This window comes from Myotis myotis, unplaced genomic scaffold (genome assembly GCF_014108235.1).
Source record: "Myotis myotis isolate mMyoMyo1 unplaced genomic scaffold, mMyoMyo1.p scaffold_m19_p_16, whole genome shotgun sequence".
Classification (NCBI taxonomy): domain Eukaryota; kingdom Metazoa; phylum Chordata; class Mammalia; order Chiroptera; family Vespertilionidae; genus Myotis; species Myotis myotis.
In genome coordinates this window covers 2,203,023-2,223,448 of record NW_023416320.1, presented here as the reverse complement: position 1 = coordinate 2,223,448, position 20,426 = coordinate 2,203,023, and the positions used below count along the sequence as shown (strand labels likewise).

Here is a 20,426-nt window from a genome sequence, read left to right as displayed (position 1 = left end):
TTGTAGATTATGAAACCCCCAGATTCCAGAACCGGCCCTCATGCTCCTGGCTGTGCACTCAACCCGGCTCTGTTTCCTTATCTTTAAAATGGGGACATTTAATTCTGCCCTTTATCTATTCGAGGGGTGCTGAGAGGGTCAAACAAGGTCGCAGGTGTGAGGAGCACTTTGGAAAGGAAATGGGAAGGCATGAAAGAGACTATTAATTGGGTGGCCCTTGAGTTGCCAGAAAAGAGGCTGGTACATCACCCCGGAGCATCATAACTGGCTTCTTCCTGATCCCCAGCCTCCCAGCCTCCCCGCTGGAGCTGGAGCTCATGCAGGGCCAGGAATCACAGCTTGTTTACAAGCTCTCTGAGCGCAGCGCTCATTACTGTGGGCAGCGACACCATCCGTGGGGACCGCTGCAGAGATTCAGCCGAGTGAGCTCAGCCAGCCCGTCCACCCCAGCAGGCAAATGCCCTGACATCCCCCCAGTCAGCCAGCCAGTGCCCAGGCACTGCTCTGCCTCGCTGACTGGGAATTCTGGAGTCAGGAATGCCCTGGTACAGGAGCAACGCTGAGGGTGAGCTGACCCCGCACCTTTTATTTATTTTTAAAAATATATATTTGTATTGATTTCAGCAAGGGAGGGAGAGAAACATCAATGATGAGAGAGAATCACTGATCAGCTGCCTCCTGCACGCCCCCTACTGGGGATCAAGCCCGTAACCCGGGCCTGTGCCCTGACCCAGAATCAAACCGTGACCTCCTGGTTCATAAGTTGATGCTCAACCACTGAGCCACACCAGCAGGCATGGGACTTAGCCAATCTAGATCACTGGTTAGTGACAGAGCAAAAGCGTGCTTTCAGTTTCTCTGTCTCGACAGTCAGAATGGTCAAATAGGCTTTTTAATGAAAGATTGTAGGAATTTTTAGGGACCACATAAAGACGCCTGTGAATGGCAGGGAAGGAGGGTATGGAGGGGACCAGCTTCCACCTCATGACTGCTGGAAGCTGCCAAGTCCTCTCCCCTAACAAGGCTCCGCTGTCGTTCCATGGTCCTTCCCATCCTCGTCCTGGGGCTGCCAGCTTCTGTGGGTGAAGCTGCGTGGACGGGGCTATCCCTTGGAGACACCATCAGCATGGCCTTACCTTTCTCCGAAGGCTGAGCACCCATGAGATGCGAAAGCCCCTGCCTCCAGCACTCTGCTCAGTACGATTCCTTCTTGGGCAATCCTGGGGAAGTCAGCCCCCGAACCAGACAGCAGATTAGTGTGTCTCCCTCTGGAAGCCACACAGGCTACAAGAGAATTAACAAGGACGGATTAAGGGTTGCCAGAGCTTGGGGAAGTCCAGCTGTTTTCTACCCAGGAACAATCAAGATCATAGAAATCTGGACAAATAACTGGAAAGACATCTCAGGGAACAATTCTGGACCAGTGAGCAATACAGAATGTGCGGTGAAGCCTTATCCAGCCCCGTCACTCCAGCCCTGTTTCTAGCAGGACCTTGTATAACCGTCTAGTCAATATCATCTCTCTACAGGGCCCCGCATCGGGTCTGCCCGGGGAGTTGAGACTCTTCTTTCTCTGATTCCCCTCTCCTCCCAGTCTGCCTAGGAAAACTCCAAGATGAGTTCTGCCAAGGGCAAAGCATTTCATTTCTGATGGACTCTGATTCATAATAAACAAGGATATGTATGTCTGTGCTAACGCTGACGGGAGAATATAGACAAGAGTGAAATTGCTTCTGTGTCTTTGACCTTTAGAGCATGTTTTTCTGCTTGATCTTGGAAGTTATATTTTTCACTCAGCAAAGAGGGAGATATTTCTTTTATATATGTGTTGTATTTAACAATTGAACAGACAACGTCAGTGGACTCCCTTGCTTAAAGAAAAACTTACTATTGAACATTTACCAAACTATACAGATGGATGGATAGAAGGATGGATGGATGGATGGATGGATGGTTAGATGGTTAGATGGTTGGATGGATGGATGGATGGATGGTTATATGGTTGGATGGTTGGATGGTGGGATGGATGGTTGGATAGATGGATAGATAAATGGTAGGTTGGTATATTCATGTATGTGAATTAAGCTTAGGGTCTATAGAAGAATTGAAGACTGATATTGAAGCAGAGAAAACTTATTAGAAGACCACTGGAATAATTTTTAAGGTGTATTGAGTGCCTGCTGTGTGCCAGACACCATGTGGACAGCTCTAAACATGCACAGGTAGGCCCAGACTCCTCTAAGTCCCCCCCCCCCCCCCCCGCACACTACCTATCTTTCCCAGCTCAATAAATGACAACTGCTCCATCGTCCGTGGCTAGACGTCACCTTACATTGGATACAGTTCCTTGTCTTACTCTCATTCATTCATTCAACGAATACTTATTGTGCATATACCATGTGCTAGGTCACTGGAAATAGAGCAGTGAACAAAGAGCTAAAAACCCCTTTCCTTTTGTAACTCAGAGTCTAGTGGGAGGAAGCAGACAATAAACAAAGCAAAGTAAGTAGAGCAGGTGAATCATACTCTGAAAGCAGTCAGTAAATAGTGTTAAGCACCGAGTCCATGGGAGATGCAAGAGGAAGCTGGAACTCACTGAATTTCAACCGGTCAGTAGGAGAAGAGAGCAAGGCCTGTGACAGGTTCAGTAAGGGCACCAAGAAGGGATGGATGGGTGGATGTTTGGATGGATGGATGGATGGATGGATGGATGGGTGGATGGAGGGATGGGTGGATGGATGGTTGAATGGATGGATGGTTGCATAAATGGCCGTCACTTCTACTAAGAGGGCATAGAAATGGCATACGTAGCCAAGAAGGTCTTTGAGATTCCAGGGAAACTCGAGGTGAGTCTTGAATTTGTGTTCTGAGCAGACAACAAAAGATGCTGTAGTCCAGGTAAAGGGTATTCTAACCTAGAGCCTTGACACTCGCAGTGTGGTCTGCAGACCAGCAGCAGCACCCCTGCCCTGGAGCCTGGAAGAAATGACTGAGCTCTGGCCAAGCCTGGGCTGCTGTCTGGAAGTCTGCACTTCAGCGGGATGCCTAGGAGCTCCCTGCGCAGACTGTCCAGGGCTCTGAGGGCGGGCGAGGGCTGCATGCACCGGGAAGCTCCCAGGGGCAACTCCCTGCCGTGCAGAGGGTCTCCTTGCCCCTGACCTGGGTGTGTGATCCTCAGCAGATACTCAGCTCACACACAGGGATGACTGTTGACACGGCGCTCCTCACCCCTAACTCTACAGTTACAGCTACTTTGGTCACAAACCCTCCAGAAAGCCTCATCTGAGAAAAGAGATCCCCCATCTCGTATGTGGGGGGAGGCTGTGAAACAGATTTCCCTGCCCAGAGACAAGTGGCAGGTCCAGTCCCTGTAGGTGGCCCCGCTGAGGCAGACCCAGTGCCGCACACCTGACACACACATGTCGGACTCCATGTTCCTTCCTGAGCCGGAGCGGACAGACCTGGGAGAGAGGACGGCGAGTCTGCAGAGAGCAGCTGAGCACACGGTCCCAAGTCCTCATCAACACTCCCTGTTCCTGAGGAGCAGCCAAAACCCACTTATTCTCACCAGCATTGCATCAGCCGGAAAAGCAAGAAGTGGAGCCAAGAGGCAAACTTTTCTCAAGCATGTTCTCCCCGCATCTCTGGTCTGGTGCCGTTTGCCCATGTATGTCCTTCCAGCCATTACTCCCCGGACTCCCATCCCCAGCCCTCAATCTATAGCAAGGAGCATGGTCTAAAGCACAGGGGCAGGAACTGGCTGGGGTGGGGGGGGACCCCAGAACCGGCAGCAATTGTTAACAATGCAAAATGGCATAAACATCTGAATCTCATGCCTTGGAAGAGGAGAAGGAAACTCTTTGCTCGCACTCCTGTCCCCTTCCCCACCTGTTAGGAGGTTGGGGACCAGCGAGCGACAGGGTCTTCCAAGGATGCTGTAATGGGTGTGGTCCCGGAGAGGGCAGAGGCCGGCGTGGCTCGGTGGCTGAGCGTCGACCTATGAACCAGGAGGTCATGGTTGGATTCCCGGTCAGGGCACATGCCCGGGTTGTGGGCTCCATCCCCAGTGTGGGGCGTGCAGGAGGCAGCCGATCAATGGTTCTCTCTCATCACTGATGTTTCTTTCTCTCTCCCCCTCTCCTTTCCTCTCTGAAATCAATAAAAATACGTTTTTAAAAATAAAATAAACTTCTTCCAATACGTTGCCTTTGGGGTGCTGTCTCACCAGGTCCCCTCGTGTCCTCACCCCTGCCGTGGATGTGTTTGTGCCTGTTCTTTGATGACGTTGGGTTACCCTTGTGTCCCTATTAAATGTAATCTTGCTAGTGAGCCCATCACCACAGCCTGATGTCCTTTAGATTGCTCCCGCCACCAAGCATCTGATCTGTCCCTCTCAGGACTGGGTCAAAATCAGCATTTTGCCTGCGCCTCCAGCTGGGTTGTGGCTGGAGCACACCACATGAAGCTGCTCGCTCTGGGCAGAGATGAACCAGTCAGTACTTGGGGGCACGGATGTCCATCCAGCTCCGAGTCTGTGTCCGTTAGATGTATTAAAGGAGCTGAGGCCTCGGTGCATTGTGGGTCAGGGTTGCCCTTGCAAGCGGTTTGTGATCAGCCCGTTCATTCCATTGCAGGAGGAGCACCCGTCACAGAAAATTACCTGGCGTGGGGGTCATGTGGCTTCCGGGGATGGCCACTTCCTCTGCGTGCCCCCAGCCCGGGTACACTGTCATAGGCTGTTTCCGAACAGGCAGTGATGTCCGCTCAGAGGAGGGGAAACTTAAATGTAAGACGCGGCTGACAAGGAAGGAGCGGATCAGGGACCTGCAGCCCGCGGGCACAGAGCTGAGGGACTGAGGAGAATGTCAGGGATGGCATCGGGCCAGAGGCTGTGGCAGGCGGAGCTGACCGGGAAGGAGTGAAAGCAGCCAGCCTCGGGCAGATGCTGTTTTTAGGACATTTTCTTCTTGGGGCTTTGCTTTCTGTTCTGAGATTCTGTTCTTCTTCAGTCCAGCCCAGAACTTGTTTTCCCATTCCTGGTGATGCTATATGTCAGCTATTTGTTTATTCCCTGAGCGCGTGCCAGAAGGATCCCTCCCTACTCCGAGCGTGGGGGCGTGTTTGTGTACAAGCGTGTGTGCTCTGCGAGACCATGTGCTGCTGCTCCGCGCTGGGTGGGAGATGATGGGCGTGAGCCATGGAGCCCTGCAGGAGGCGGGCTGCCCGTGGGCCTCTGTGTGCAGGGATGCGACGGAAGCCTCATGGGGCTTTGCCACGTGTAGCCCGAAGAGGCCTCCTGTTGCCAATGAGCACGGGCTTAGGCATCAGGGGACAAGGGTCCAAATCCTAGCTCAGCCAGCGGGTGACCTTGGCCAACTTCATGTACCTCAACAGGTCTCTGTTTTCTCATCTGCAAAACAAGGGCACTGGAATTGTTGCTGGGAGCCCAAATGGTGCAGAGGGCCATTGCTCCTCGCGTGGCCACTGTGCCAGCCAGCTCTGCACTGGGGGGGTTCCCACTGGGGTTTGCAGCAGTTTCCACCGTGGGTGTTGGGATGGCTGTGTAGTGGCTTGGGGCCTGACCTCATCCTCCATGCCGCCGATGGTTCTGACGGGAGGGAGTCCCGAGGAGGCGAGCATCCGCCTGTCGGACGGGGAGTCCCGTAGGCAGAGCTTCCACTGATGGCTTCTTAGCCGACAGTGGAGGGATTAAAGTTTTACTTCTTTCTCTGTTTCTCCGTGAGGCCTGTACACCCGAACTTCAACTTGGAAAAGTGACTAAATTCTACATGGGCCAGGAGGCGAATGTAGGAAGGTCAGACCTTAAGGTGGACGTGCTGGGCAGGGGGACCAGCCGCCCGGGGCCTCGGAATCAGCTGCTCCCACTCGGATCCATTAACCCATGCATCGTGGCTTCAGTGTAGAGACCCAGGCTGCTGCTCCAGCCACAGCGAGGGGGCGGGTATCACTGATGTGAGTGTCAAATCGGACACTTTCCTGTCACCTCTGGTCTCCACTCTCGTGCCCTTCAGCTCCTCGGTGCCTGCTTAAGAGGGGCAGAGAGACGCACCCCACTGGGAGACAGGGAGCAGGCACAAGCACCCTGCCCCTCCGTGCCCCCTGCAACGGGCGTGGCCCCAGTCAGTTCACAGGGAGACGGATGGAGCCCAGGTGAGCTCACACAGCCAGTGTCCATTCTCAGCCCCCAGCGTTTCCACCAGAAAACGAACATAACTTGGTCGGTTTCCAGTTTCGGACCGGGTGTGGCTGAGTCCTCGGCCTCTGCAGCACCCCCTGGGGTCCTCTTGGCTCTTGGCTGGTGGGCGAGCTGGTGGGAACATCCGACATCGCTCCGCTCACATGTCTGGTGTGTCAGCACACGTGGCTGGAAGCCCAGGCCCAGCTGAGCCTCCTGATGGGGGCGCGGTGGGGGTCCCTCCACGCGGTGGCCTTGGGGTCCCTGGACTGTTGACCCAGGACTGCCTTCCCTGGAGCTGGAGTCCCAGGAGAAACTGCTGGAAGCCAAGCTTTTCCCCAGGGCCACCCAGCTTCCCTTCCCCGCCCCCTGGGGGAGGAGTAACAGGCCGCCCCTGACTCCAGAAGAGGACACAGGTGCCCCCGGGGCAGAAGACGCACGTACAGGCTCCTTGTAGACAAGGTTGCAGATGGGAGATATTGCACCACTTTTGGAAAAACACTGCACCGGAGCCTGGCCTGTCTGTCTCAGCGCCTTGCAGACATACAACATACGTGTCAGTAATCAAATGCATGTCTCTATTATGGCACTCGAGGCACCTTTACACACCGAAGGGCTCGGCCCCCAGAGAGCTGTGTGTGAAGTCAGTATCCGAGTCGCCTCGTCTGCAGAGCGGCCGTCACATGAGGAGCCTGAGATGTCCGAGCGGGAAGCGTGTTGGGAAGCGCGTTGGGAAGCGCAGGAGAGGAGAGCGGCGCTCACCGCTCGCTCACACACAGAGCGTGGGCTCTGTCCTTTGCAGGAAGATGATGCGTTTCATTTTGCCCCCCGGTTGCTATGGTATCTGTCACGTTATTTATAACCGCGCCTGTTAGCTGCACCCATGGACGGGAGAGGCTTTCCTGCTCTAGGAAGGAAGTCGGGCAAACAGGAGACTCCGCATCCGGACTGGCGGGCCGGGCGGGTCCCTGCCTGTCTGTCCCCCTGCCCCCTGAGGTGCCTCTCCAGTTCCCAGCACCCTCAGAAGTGGTCGTGCCTCTGCTGGTCGGAATGCAGACTGGTGCAGCCACTATGGAAGACAGTATGGAGTTTCCTTAAAAAACTGAAAATGGAACTCCCATTTGACCCTGTGATCCCACTTCTAGGAATATATCCCAAGAAACCAGAAACACCAATCAGAAAGGATATATGCACCCCTATGTTCATAGCAGCACAATTCACCATAGCTAAGATCTGGAAACAGCCTAAGTGCCCATCAGTAGATGAATGGATTAGAAAACTGTGGTACATCTACACGATGGAATACTATGCTGCTCTAAAAAGGAAGGAACTCTTACCATTTGCAACGTCATGGATGGATCTGGAGAGCATTATGCTAAGTGAAATAAGCCAGTCAATGAAGGAAAAATACCACATGATCTCACTCATTCATGGATAATAGAGACCATTATAAACTTTTGAACAATAATAGATACAGAGGCAGAGCTGCCTCAAACAGATTGTCAAACTGCAGCAGGAAGGCCGGGGAGGGTTGCGGGGCAGGAGGTAGGGGGGTAAAAGATCAACTAAAGGACTTGTATGCATGCATAGAAGCATAACCAGTGGACATAAGACATTGGGGGATAGGGGAGGCTAGGGGACTGTCTAGGGCGGGGGGATAAAATGGACACATATGTAATACCCTTTGTAATACTTTAAGCAATAAAAAAAAAAAAATAAATAATTAAAAAAAAAAAAAAAAAAAAAGAAGTGGTCGTGCCTGCATGCTGCACCCCGTCCCCTCCACCCCCGCCCCATAACTGTGTCGGCCCCTGCCTCGCCTGGTGGGGGAGACAGTGGGAGGCGAGGCCCCAGGCCCTTGGGCTTCCCGCTGAGATGGTGTGAACCACAGCACCCAGAACCACCTGGACAGTGCGGGTCTGTTTCCATGTCGCTGTGCCAGTGACAGGCTCTCCCCTGCTGTGCTCCCTCCCTGCTCCGTCCTGGGTGTTCAGGTATGAGTGCCTCCTCCTCTGAGCCCCATCCTGGACACCCTTCGAACAGGGCTGTCTGAGGACAGAGACCCGGTCACAGATGTTACCAAATGCTGTTGGGAAAATGGATGGACCAATGAGTAAGCAGGTTTCAGAACCAGCCGCAGAGCCCTCAGCATACCCTTCGACCTCTCTGAGTCCCTGTGCTTATCTATAAACACGGAAGTCGCCCGGCCGGTGTTGCCCAGTGGTTGAGCACCAACCTATGAACCAGGAGGTCACAGTTGGATTCGTCAGGGCACATGCCCAGGTTGTGGGCTCCATCCCCAGTAGGGGGTGTGCAGGAGGCAGCCAATCAATGATTCCCTCTCATCACTGATGTTTCTATCTCTCTCTTCCTCTCCCTCTCTAAAATAAAATAAAAAAGGAAGTCAACAGAATCTATGATTTTTTTTATTGAATCTATGATTTTTAATCCTGCCTCACCAGCCACACAGACTTTATCCAGATGTGCTCCTTCAGTGCATGTCTATTAAACCTCTTCTGTGTGTGAGGTGTTGGGAGTTCTGTGGGCCAAGGGTCCCTGCTCTCATGGAGCTTGCTGGCCAGCCAGGGAGGTGAGCCATGTGCCCGGGCGAGGGCCTGACTCCGGGCTGTGACCGTGACAGTGGGGACACTGATGGGCGCTTGTGCAGAGTCAGGGCCACAGGACGGGCTCACTGTGACGTCCCTGGGCCCGCTCCCCTCACCGAGCCCAGCCGTTGTGTATGCTGTTTGCTCATCAGGTACAGCCACAGTGCTGGGGTGTCGTCACGACGTGTGGACTAGGAGAGAGTTTGCAGCATTGGCACCTGTGTGTGTTGGGGTCCGAGCTGCAGCCATCCATCACACCTGCACACCCGTCCATGAGGCGAAATGGCCAGAAGTCTTATTTTCATGATTTTGTCATTCTCTACACAACTATCAAAAAAAAAAAAAAAGGAAAAGAAAAGAAAAAAAAGAAAAGCACCATTCAGAAAATACGTGTCTCTTCTAATTCAGTCCTCTTTGGTTTCTGCTGAAGAAGTAGGATTCTGAGTCTGAGCCCTGATACTTTTTCTAATGGGAAGTAGATAGTTATTTAGTGTGTGAGAGCCAACACGGGGGAGCTGCAGGGGGAGCTGCTGGCTTCATCCTGCCCGGGACTCCGGGGAATGCCCAGAATGCTCCTTTCCACGCAAAGGCCAACCAGGGAGTAGGCTCCCTCCTCCCCCCCGGGGAGCGTCGCCCCTGTGGGTGTTAACACCCCTGCATTTCCGGGTTGTCCATGGGAGCGTGCTGGATAGGGTCACACCAGCATCGGGGCATCTGAGCGCCCGGGAGGGTGCATGGCGGCTTGAGCTAGAGGGAGAGCCCAGCAGGGGCCCTACCACACACAGGGCACGTCCATGCCGCCAGCCGGGCTGCGGATGAGGTGGAGCGGATGCAAGCCAGGACACGAAGGGTCTGACACAGTCTAGGAAGCAAATAGTCTCGACTTGGCTTAAAGGGTTAGGACCGAATGTCCCCTCCCCGTTCGACAAGTCTAGTTTGTTGTTTTAGCAAGAGTAACCAGCTTTTGGGCGGAAATGTCTTTCCATCAAGTATGTGGTGACAGATCCTGGAAATGTCGGGTTGCTTGTTGAATTCATACTCAGTTTGCTCTCTCTGTCAAAGGGAGACAAGGACCCGCAGTGATCTCTTTGCGAGATCAGGGAGGGGGTATCATCGACTGAATGTGTGTGTCCCCCAAATCCATATATTGAAGCCCTAATCCCCAACGTGATGGCATTTGGAGGTGGGGCAAGATAGACCAGTTGGTGCCCTCTGTGTCCCTCCACCCTGCCCAGCCGGTGTGGCTCAGTGGTTGAGCGTCGACCTATGAACCAGGAGATCACGGTTTGATTCCCGGTCAGAGCACATGCCCGGGATGTGGGCTCCATCCCCAGTAGGGAGCGTTCAGGAGGCAGCCAATTTATGATTCTCTCTCTTCATTGATGTTTCTACCTTTTCTCTCCCTTCCCCTCGGAAATCAATAAAAAAATATTTTTAAAAAAATGGGTTGACCCTCCCCCACAAAAGGCAGTGACCCAACAAGGAAGGTTGGTGCTTCCAGAGCGGAGGTGCCTGTGTTGAAAGAGACTTTTCCAGTGAAAACCCAGGTGAGTGGGAGGCTGCACTCAGCGTGGGGCAGGAGAGAGCGAAGGCAGTAACACCCAGCCAGCCTCACAGTGCAGGCGGGAGGCCCAGGCTGGGGCTCCCAGGCAAGACAGTGATTTTTCGCATTTTCTCATTTTCTTTGAAAGCGTTTAACAGTCCAATTCAATTCATTACCAAGCTGATCCCTCCTCAGCAGGCCGCCTGGGATACAGGAACCAAAGACCCTCCACCCCTGAGGTGTTGAAGAGAGTCGTTAATGAAACCCATTTCTTCATAAACTGGAGCCGTATTTCTCACCCTTCCCATCTCCCTTTACTCTATTTAATAGAGAAATGGAATCTGAGATGAGCTTTTAATTAAAAATCTCATCATAATATACAAAATCCAGGAGATAAGGAAATTAAATATTAAATGTGGATCTTTTTCCTTCTGCCTCCCCCCCACATTTCCTGCTGCTCGGCAAGTACCACATTCATAGAAGAAGACGAAGAGGAACTTTGGACAGCAAGGAGGGCGAAGCTGAGAGGTTCACGTCGGTGGTGAAGGTTCCATGGCCTTGAACTCATGGGTCCAGAACCAGAGCCCGGGTAGACAGGCGGCCTTGCCACTCACTCTCAGGCAAACTCAGCTGGCGGTCACATATCACCACAGAGCCCACCCAGACCTCCGCCCCGCCCTGCCCGGACCGGGCTAGGTGTCCTCGGAACTTTCTGCTGACCATTTCCATAGGAATTACCACCCACCGAACAATAGCCCAATGGCCCAGAGCTCTCTGAAGACAAGAGCTGGATCTCCTAGCCCTCCCTCCCCAGCGCCTGGCACATCTCACAGAAGGCTCTCAACAGGCCTGTGTGGAATGAATGAATGAATGAATGCAGCATATCTGGGTAGATAAAGAGTGCTGGCAAACTTGTCCTGCGCAAGGCCAGATAGTAACTGTTTTAGGCTTTGGGAGCCATCCACGGTCGCTGCCACAGCCACAGCCACGCAACTCTGCATGGACCACATGTGTCACATGGTCGTGGCTGGGCTCCCGCAGCGCAGCGGGCTGGAACTGGTCCAGGGGTTACGGTTTACCAACCACCACCTGCCCGCCCCCCCTCCCCCATCCCCCCGGCCTAAAGAATTATCTTTTTAATTCGGACAAAAGCTCAAGTTTGGTTATTTGTTTCCTGGGATGTTCACAGCGCCCACCAGTCACTTTGCTGAGTGATAGCGGGTCTGCGAAGATTACGGCTGGAGGGTTCATGTATTTCCTCCGCCTTCAAATGAGGCCCCACTACTTCCCGGTTCTTGGCTCAGCCTCCGACACTCCCACCTAAAACACCAACAGTGTGGTGTCACCAACACGGAGACCTCAGCCTTCCTCGCCGGCCTGGCCTGTTCACCTTCCAGCTCTGACTCTCCTGCTGGCTCAAGGCTCCAGCTCAGAGTTAGCCCAGGCCCCTCGCCCGGCCTCAGGGGGAGCCCAGGGGGTGGCAGTCAGGGAGGGGCTGACAGGCGATGAGAAGCAGGAGGAGAGCACCCGCAGCCTGGAGGCCTCTGCCCCAGCCCTTTCTCTCCTTCCTCCCAGTGTGAGCGGGTGGAGCGCGGGCCACCTGGGGGACATGCCGATTAGGGGGAAGTGACGGCTCTTCCACAGGGCCCCTGGCTTCCCTGGGAGAGTGACAGGAAGTGTGACAAGCTTGCAGGTCGCACCTTCCCGTCCAACTGTTCCTGACAGATCGGCTTCCCTGTTGGAAAGATTCCGCGGCAGGGGGCCCGGGACAAAGCAACACCTCTGCCTGGGCACAAGCAACTTCAGCTGCAGCCCTCCCTGCTCACCTCACTCGGCCACTTCGCACAGTGTTCACAGGCCCCTTCGGACCCAGTGTCTTCAGATCCGGGCCAGGGCGGGTCTGAGAAGTCCTTCCGAAGCCGGGTCTTTCTCTGGGCCCGGCAAGGGGGGTGCCTCCTCATGCACAGCTGCTTCCTCCCAAGGTCCCGGGCACTGGGCCTCCTTCCAGAATGCACGACAGTTATGGGGCAGGGAGGAGATTAGTTTCAAAACAGTTCATCTCTCTTTTTCTTTCATGAGGCATCGTAATATATTTTAGTGGGTAAGAGCCCATTTGTTGGCTGGAAGGAACGTCTGTGTTTAAATCTCAGCCCGAAGCTTCTTAGAGTGTGAACGTGGGTCTTGTTTCCTCATCTGTAAAATGGCCTGATGGTGTTCCGCCTTCAAGTCAGGCTTAGAATGAAAGGAGGTCAGGTAGATGCTGAACAGACTTTGGGACATGGTCCATGGTCTTTGTCATCCTCACTGTTGATGGGAGAGTGACATTTGTCTGGCAAGTGTGATGATGTGCCAGGGCTGCGTGATGGAGGAGGGGGTGATGGGGGCAAGGCCTGCGGCCCGTGCTGAGAGCTGTTCTCCCCAGAAAGAGAACCCAAGGCCGGGGAGTGGAGGGACGCGTTTCCAGCCTGTCACCAGGAGCGATGCGAAACGTCCCCACGTGTCCCTTTCTGATGACAGCAGGCAAGGCCACTGCTGAAAGACAAGGACTTCTATTCACAGGGGCACAGAGGAGCCGGCGTCTGAACATCTGACTCGGCAGAAGGAGAGGCAAGGGCGCCGAGTGGGCTCAGAGGCAGGCCCAGCCCGCGGACCCTGGCGGGGGGTCAGCAGCGAGCTGCGCCCAGGTCCCCCCGCAGCAGGTGACCTGACCGCAGGGTCTGGAGGAAGGACCCAAACGGGGTGACCTCCACGAGGCCATCATCATCGCCATGTCTGACCGTCGGTCCCTCACTCACGTTTCCTGGGATGTTTTACTTTCAATTCATCTGTTTGTTTCGGCCTCACCCTATGCTTGTGCGTCAGTGCAGGCTGGTCCTGTTTCTCCTGTCTTGACTGGTGAGCTGACCAGTGACGTGACCCGCTTGGTGGCAAAGCTGGGATGGAATCAAGACTCTCCACCCTTCAGGCTGAAGGTCTTTCTCCTATGAATGTGTCCCACCCCCTTTCTGATTGTTCCTGAAGGGCCGTCAGGAGCCAGGCTGGTTCCTGGTCAGCTTAGCGAGGGGAGCTCATTGTCCATGCTGAGGAAGCTGGCTGTCATCACGGCTGCCGTGGCTGTGGCTCTCAGCAGGGGTGCTGTGTGCACAGAGTCCTGCACCCCACCCCTCCGTGCCCAGACTTTGGAATCTGATGTGGCAGTAAGATCTCAAGAAATATGTATATGTATATATTGTTAATCCTCACCTGAGGATAGTTTTTCCATTGCTCGTCAGAGATACTGGAAGGGAGGAAGGAAAGGGGAGAGAGAGAGAGAGAGAGAAAGAGAGAGACATCGATGTGAGAGAGACGCATCTACTGGTTGCCTCCACAAGCACCCCCACCCCTGGGAGCAGTTTTCAAGAGTCTCATGTTAATATTGCGTCAGTAGCTCTATTTAATGACCCGCCTGTACCTGCGACTCTTGCCCGGTACCTCATGGTTCCCTCCCAGTGCCAAGATGGGCTCTGCCGTGTGGCTCACTGTGGCCACTGAGATGCTGGAACACCCCATGCCAAGGCTCCTTCCCCCGCCAGCCAGCTTCCCGGGGACGTGAGGAGCAGGAGAGCTGAGTCAGTTTATCCGGGGGCATTCTCAAGTAGGATGTCTTGGGTCATCATTTATACAAAAAAAAAAAAATGTGCTGTTTATCTGAAATTCACATTTAACTGGGTGTCCTGTACTTTTATTTGCCAAATCTGGCTACCCTGTCCCCGCTGAACAGCCCCCAGGTGACTGAATTGTCAGCCGACTGCAGACACATGAGTGAGTGAGCCCGGCCCAGATGAGTGCACCTGGCTCCGCTCAGCAGAGCTGCCCATCCCATCCCCAGGCTCCAGAGAAAGCAGAATGTCTGTGGTTCTCAGCCACAGAGCTCTGGGGTGGTTTCTTACGCAGCATTAGCTGACCGATACACCCAGTGTATCACCTTAGAAGAAGCACTCTGTTAGCACAATGAGCTGTAATGGCAGGAAGCCGTCAAAAACACCAGCGTGTGTAGAAACAAAACTTGCCTCAAGTACAACCTTGTGATAACTGTGGCTTTTCTGAGGTCTCTGACTATCCACCGTGGTTTGTGTTAGCATTGCTGGCACGGTGAGGTGTGCAGTGTCTGTGTGTGAGCTCCCCACCCCCTAATTCTGCGGATTTGGAGAGATGCTGCCTTTTTAAATGTGTGGTTGCTGTTCGTCTCTGAAGTACCCGTTTGAAGCTGAACGGTCAATTGTTCCAAGAAGCCACCATAACAGAGGTCGATTGTGCTTCAGACTCCTGTGACTTCTAAAACCTGGGCCAGAGAGGGCTGGTGATGAACTGTGAGGCTCTGGGATAGCTTCAGGGGGGACAAAATGTACGCAGACTGGGCCTTCCTTCCTTCCAGCCTTCCTTCTTGTTTGCCTTTTTTTCTTCTTCTTAATATCACAAGAAATTAATTTTTCCATTTCCATTGGAAAAATTTCCAGTAATGCCAATGTATATAGCAAAAGGCAAGGCAGTACCTCTAATCCTTCTCCCTCCCCCTCTCCCTCCCCCTCTCCCAGACAGATCTGACCTCATGTTGCATGTTCTTCAAGTTCCTTTTTTAAGGCCCAAACACTGTGTATACCCACAGGAGATAATAACATCATCGTGGTTGTGAAAATGGCTGTTTTCGCTTAAAATGTCCCCTGCAGCGCCTGCCTCTTCTCGAATGAACGGAGAGTTTTTCTGGGGCATGCTGAGGGTTGTTTATGCTCGTCCCTGTTCATGGGCATTTAGGTGTTTCCACTTTCTATGTTAAAAACAAATTTCCAGTTAACATCCTACAAGGAACAGGCTTGGGCTCAAGAATGACTTGGGACTTCCCTTGGGATGTTCTCAGGGAAGAACTCCCGGCCCTGGGTGCCTTTGAAGTGTTGATAGCTATTGTCACGTGTCCTTTCCAGAGGCTTCACCAATTTGAAAGTTTCTCCCTGAACAATATGTGCGGCTTCCTACTCCACCTGTCTCCCCAGGCCAGGGACCCGTCTCTCATCTTTGCCAAACCAGGGGGTGAAAATGTTCACTTACTCTTATTTGAATTTCTTCTGTGATGAAAGAAGCGGGGGATTTTCCCACGTGTCTGCTGGCCGTTTGGTTTTCTTCTGTGGTGTTGCCCTTCCCTGTTGAACTCCTTGGCCGTCTTGCTGATTAAAACAATGTTCTTTATGGATTTCTCTGGATGTTGATGAAAATATTTATAATCCTTTATTCCAGTAATTTTTATCACTTTAACTTTATTGCATAATTGATCAACCATAAGCTATTTTTTCACTTTTTATTATTTATTATTATTTTAATATATGTTACACATTTCAGAGAGGAAGGGAGAGGGAGAAAAAGATAGAAACATCAATGATGAGAGAGAATCATGGATCGGCTGCCTCCTGCACACCCCACACTGGGGACCGAGCCCGCAACCGTGCATGTGCCCTGACTGGCAATCGAACCATGACCTCCTGGTCCACAGGTTACCACTCAACCACTGAGCCAGGCCATCTGGGCTTTTTCCAATTTTTAAGTAAGCTTTTAAATCTAGAACAGTTTTAGATTTACAAACAAATATTGAAGAAATGCAGAGAGTTCTCATAGACCACCTGATCCCCCTAGTTCTAGTACTTGGCCTTAGTGCAGGGCACTGTCACCGTTAAAGCCCTGGTGTAACATTATCCTTAACTACAGTCGGCACGCATTCACATTTCCTTGGTTTTTACCGAGCGACCTTTGTCTCTTCTAGGAGGCCCCCAGGACAGCACGTCACTCTGTCACCGCGTCTCCTCGGGCTCCCCTCGGCCATGACAGTTTCTGCTTCTCGGTGACCATGGCGGTTTCGATGAGGATGGGGCAGGTACCTTATAGAATGTCCTTGAACTGGAATCTGATGTTCTTCTCATGATTAGACGAGCGTTCTGTGTGCACTGGGGGGAGGAAGACCTTCAAGGAGAAGCACCGTTTTCATCACATGGTATCAAGCGTCCCTACTGTCCACACGACCTGGCACTGTCGATGTTAAACTTGATGGCCTTTCGGAAACAGTGCTGGCCAGGTTTCCCCACTGATAGGCCCACCTTCACTTCCCCCTTCCCATAGTGTACGTTTAAGAAGGGGCCACCGTGTACAACCCACCCGCAAGGTGTGGGGTGTGGATATTCTCTACTCCCTAGAGGGCAGAGTAGCTACATAGATGCTCTGGAATTTCTCTGCGCGGAAGAACTGTCTGTGGCCCTGGCCGGTTTGGCTCAGGGGATAGAGCATCAGCCTTCAGACTGAAGGGTCCCAGGTTGGATTCCAGTCAAGAGCACATACTTCAGTTGTAGGCTTGATCCCTGGCCCCCGTCGAGGTTGTATGAAGGAGGCAACCAATCGATGTGTGTCTCTTTCACATTGATGTTTCTCTCTCTCTGTCTCTCCCCTCCCTTCCACTCTCTCTAAAAATGAATGGAAATATATCCTCGGGTGAGGATTAACAAAAAAAAGAAGAAGAAGAAGAAGAAGAAGAAGAAGGAGGAGGAGGGGAGGGGAGGGGGAGGGGGAGGGGGAGGGGGAGGGGGAGGGGGAGGGGGAGGGGGAGGGGGGAGGGGGAGGGGGAGGGGGAGGGGGAGGGGGGGAGGGGGAGGGGGAGGGGGAGGAGGAAGAAGGAGGAAGAAGGAGGAAGAAGGAGGAAGAAGGAGGAAGAAGGAGGAAGAAGGAGGAAGAAGGAAGAAAAAGGAAGAAGAAGGAAGAAGAAGGAGAAGAATTGTCATGTTCTCCTCTACTTTATTTATTTATTCAACTGTTTATTTAGATCAGTATGGACCCATGAGTATTTACTGTATTCTTTGGGAATAACCCAGTAGTTCTTCACTTGTTTTGCTTGACTTATTCCCACGTTGGCCATTGGCAGTTCTCCTGTGTCCCTTTGGTAGCTTCTCCTTCCTCGTTGTGACTATTTATTTTATTTTATTGTTTTTGTATTTCAGAGAGGAAGGGAGAGGGAGAGAGAGAGAGAAACATCAATGATGAGAGAGAATCATTGATCAGCTGCCTCCTGCATGCCCCACACTAGGGATCAAGCCCTCAACCCTTGCATGTGCCCTGACTGGGAATCGAACTGTGACCTCCTGGTTCATAGGTTGACACTTAACTGCTGAGCCACGCCAACGGGCTGTGACCTTTCTTTGTTTTAACACTCCCTTACTTTCTGGCATTGCAAGGCTCCTCTTGTGTATTTTGTGGCCCTGTCTCAGAATGTATCTCTTTCTCCCGGGGATCCTAGTTTCTTTTTGTGGAGAATGATGTTAGCAAACAACATTGGGTGGGAGGTGTGCGTATTGCCGGGAATTGGTACTGTCAGGCTTTTATTGGATTTTAACCATTCTACTCGGCCTGTAGTGGCACCTGGTTGTCCATGGGATTTGAAATTCCCTGATGATGAATGACATTGATAACCGCCCCCCCCTTGCTTATTTGTTTGCCTTCTGCATAGCTTCTTTGGTGAGGTGTCTCCACAGATCTTTTGTCCATTTAAAAAATCGTGGTAAAATATCCATACCATAACATTTACCATGTAACCATTTTTAAGTATACGTTCACATTCTTGTGCAAGAATCACCAATACTTGTCTCCAAAATGCTTTCATTTTCCAAAATGAAAACTCCCCACATTCACCAATAACTGCGGCCTCCAGTACCCACGAGCTTGTACTGGGTCCCCCATCTGTATGCTCTCAGGGTTCTCCAGAACCTCTTATTTAACATGCATCATAATTGTAAATAAATAAATACTCTTACAGGTTCATGACTGTCTGCCCCACTGAGGGCTTGGAGGAGGGCGCAGGGGGTCCCGGGGCCTGTCCTCCTGGCACCTCCAGTGACCGAGCCCGCCTTCAACCCCTTCCTGCTCAGAAGACCTGGAGGGAGTTCCCTCTTCCTGAAACACGACCTGCTCAGCGCATTCGGAAACACGTCAGTTTCCAGCACAGGCCGGACGGAGAACAGGGCGTCTGGTGTGGGTTCGATTTGAAGGTGGTAATGGCCTCATCTCCGGCGGAAGATCGAATATTGGGAACGCTTGGCAAGTCCTGGCTGTTTGACAAGGCCTTACAGAAACGCGAGGCACTCAGGGGACCATTAGCTGGTTTCTAAGCGAAAATGAAAGGGAATAGAGAGATCCAGAAATGTAGACCCCTGAAGGATCAGAAAAACGGACTGATTCAAGACCCAGATGGCAGAAAGTAAGACTGATGGCAGAAAGTAAGACTGAGAGCCTGTATCTAAATGAGCAAACCCTGCCACAGAGACCAGATTAGGAATGCAGTCTTTCCACGGAACCCTAACCCAGATAGGCATCACGCAATTGAGAGAGGGAGGCATGGGGGCAAGGAAGCAAAGAGAGAAGGCAGGTATGAAAAATGCACCCAGGAGAGATCTTTGGGAATGGCTGTTGGCCCATAGAACTGACCGGGAGAAAAAAAGATCAAACGTCTACTAAGGTTTTGTGCGGATTGTCTAACCAATGATACCACAGTTTCAGACTAAAACAAATCCTTGAAACAGCCCTTGGCTCTCTGACCTTCTGTCAGCAAACAGCAGACTCCAAAAAATCCCCGGAAAGCCCCTTCCCAGGACCGACTTCAGGCACGGTCATGAAAGAGAACGAGCAAGAGAAAGCCTCCCAGAGGGCAACACGGGACCACTGAGGGAGACGGGCCTGCTCGTTCTGCCCAAAGAGCCTAACGAAAGTCTGGGCCACTGCCTTTTGCTGGGGAAGGCAGCCTCCGGGCCTGCCCGCGAGATGCCCACATCGCTGCAGTCAGCAAGCAACTGCTCTGTGCCTGCTCTTCTCTCCTGTTGTGAGTGGGAGGTTTCACTGCGGAATTCCTATCCCTGCCCCACCCTGTCTCCGCTGGTCCTCCATCTCTTTCTCTCTTTCCCACCTGCAGGTTGGAGGTTAATACCTAGGCTGACCCTGAGAATCCTGTGCTAAAAAAAGCAGTGTGTCCTTTAGCCTGGGTCCCTGAATGACCACGTGGAGCAGAGCCTCTGTGGCCACACGACACGGCTGCGTTAGAGAGAAACCAACGCCTCATGCGTTAGGATGTCAACATTATGGGCTTATTTGTTACAGCATCTAGAGTTCATTGTCCTGACAAGTACATTGAGTGACTATCTCGAGCCACACAGTAACTCAGACAAAAGTGGGCCCGGAGCTCAGGTCTCTTGACCCCAGTCCAGTAAGCATTCTATTGAAAACATGCCTCGTGCTGAATCTAAAATGACAGGTCTCTCCCCCGAGGCCCGCCCGTGTTCACTAGAACGACGACACGGCCCTGCTTTTCAGACGACCGATCTGGTCTGGGTTAGGCAGCGTGATGGAGGCATCCGCCGGCTGACCCAATTCTCTCCCTCTCCCGCGTGGAAGGATTTCATGAAGGAATGTAAGTGCACCGTCACCCTCCGCCTTCGTGAGCTCCGACAGCATTTCTGGGGCTGTGCCTGCATTTACTGTCCTTGCTCGCCAAGGTGCTTTGGTGGCCGTGGGCACAGCGGCCTCCCTCTTGAGAAACATGGGAATAGCCCTCGGCGCTTCATCTACTGTGTCACCGTATTTTTAACAGCAATTATTCGTGTGTGTGTTTTGTGAGAGCCTCTCGCCAGCAGGCCCCCTGATGACACTGGAGGGGCTGGAGGGCTCGGACCCTGGGAGTCGGCTTCTTGTTGTGACGGCAGCTCTTCCCAGGGCTGTGCCCACGGCCGGCTCCTCGCTCTGTAAACCCTCCACCCTCGGCCTCCTCTGCACTTAAGGGCTCAAGGTTAGAGTTCGAAGCCCGGGCTTTCTCTGCATCAGCAGAGAAAAGAAGCAGACTGTTCCGAAACAGACGGAGCTCCGGGAACAAGGGCGATGCGCGCCCTTAAGCGGGGCTGCCGGCAGCAGCGATGCTCATACAGAGCATTTGTTTACCGAGCACGTTCATATATAATCCGTTTTTCCCGCAACCACAGTTTGGGGGGTGGGGGGCTGCATTATAACTTGTCCCATCGTCTTTGAGATC

General features: G+C 52.7%; 1 protein-coding gene across 1 annotated transcript in view; it reads left to right on the top strand.

The window, feature by feature from the left end:
* KHDRBS3 (KH RNA binding domain containing, signal transduction associated 3) overlaps window positions 1-20,426 on the top strand; it is a 276,012-nt gene that overhangs the window by 153,599 nt on the left and 101,987 nt on the right. Inside the window, exon 5 of the mRNA XM_036337605.1 lies at window positions 16,134-16,244. The gene's annotated coding sequence lies outside the window, so the exon portion shown is untranslated. The remainder of the gene's footprint in view (window positions 1-16,133; window positions 16,245-20,426) is intronic.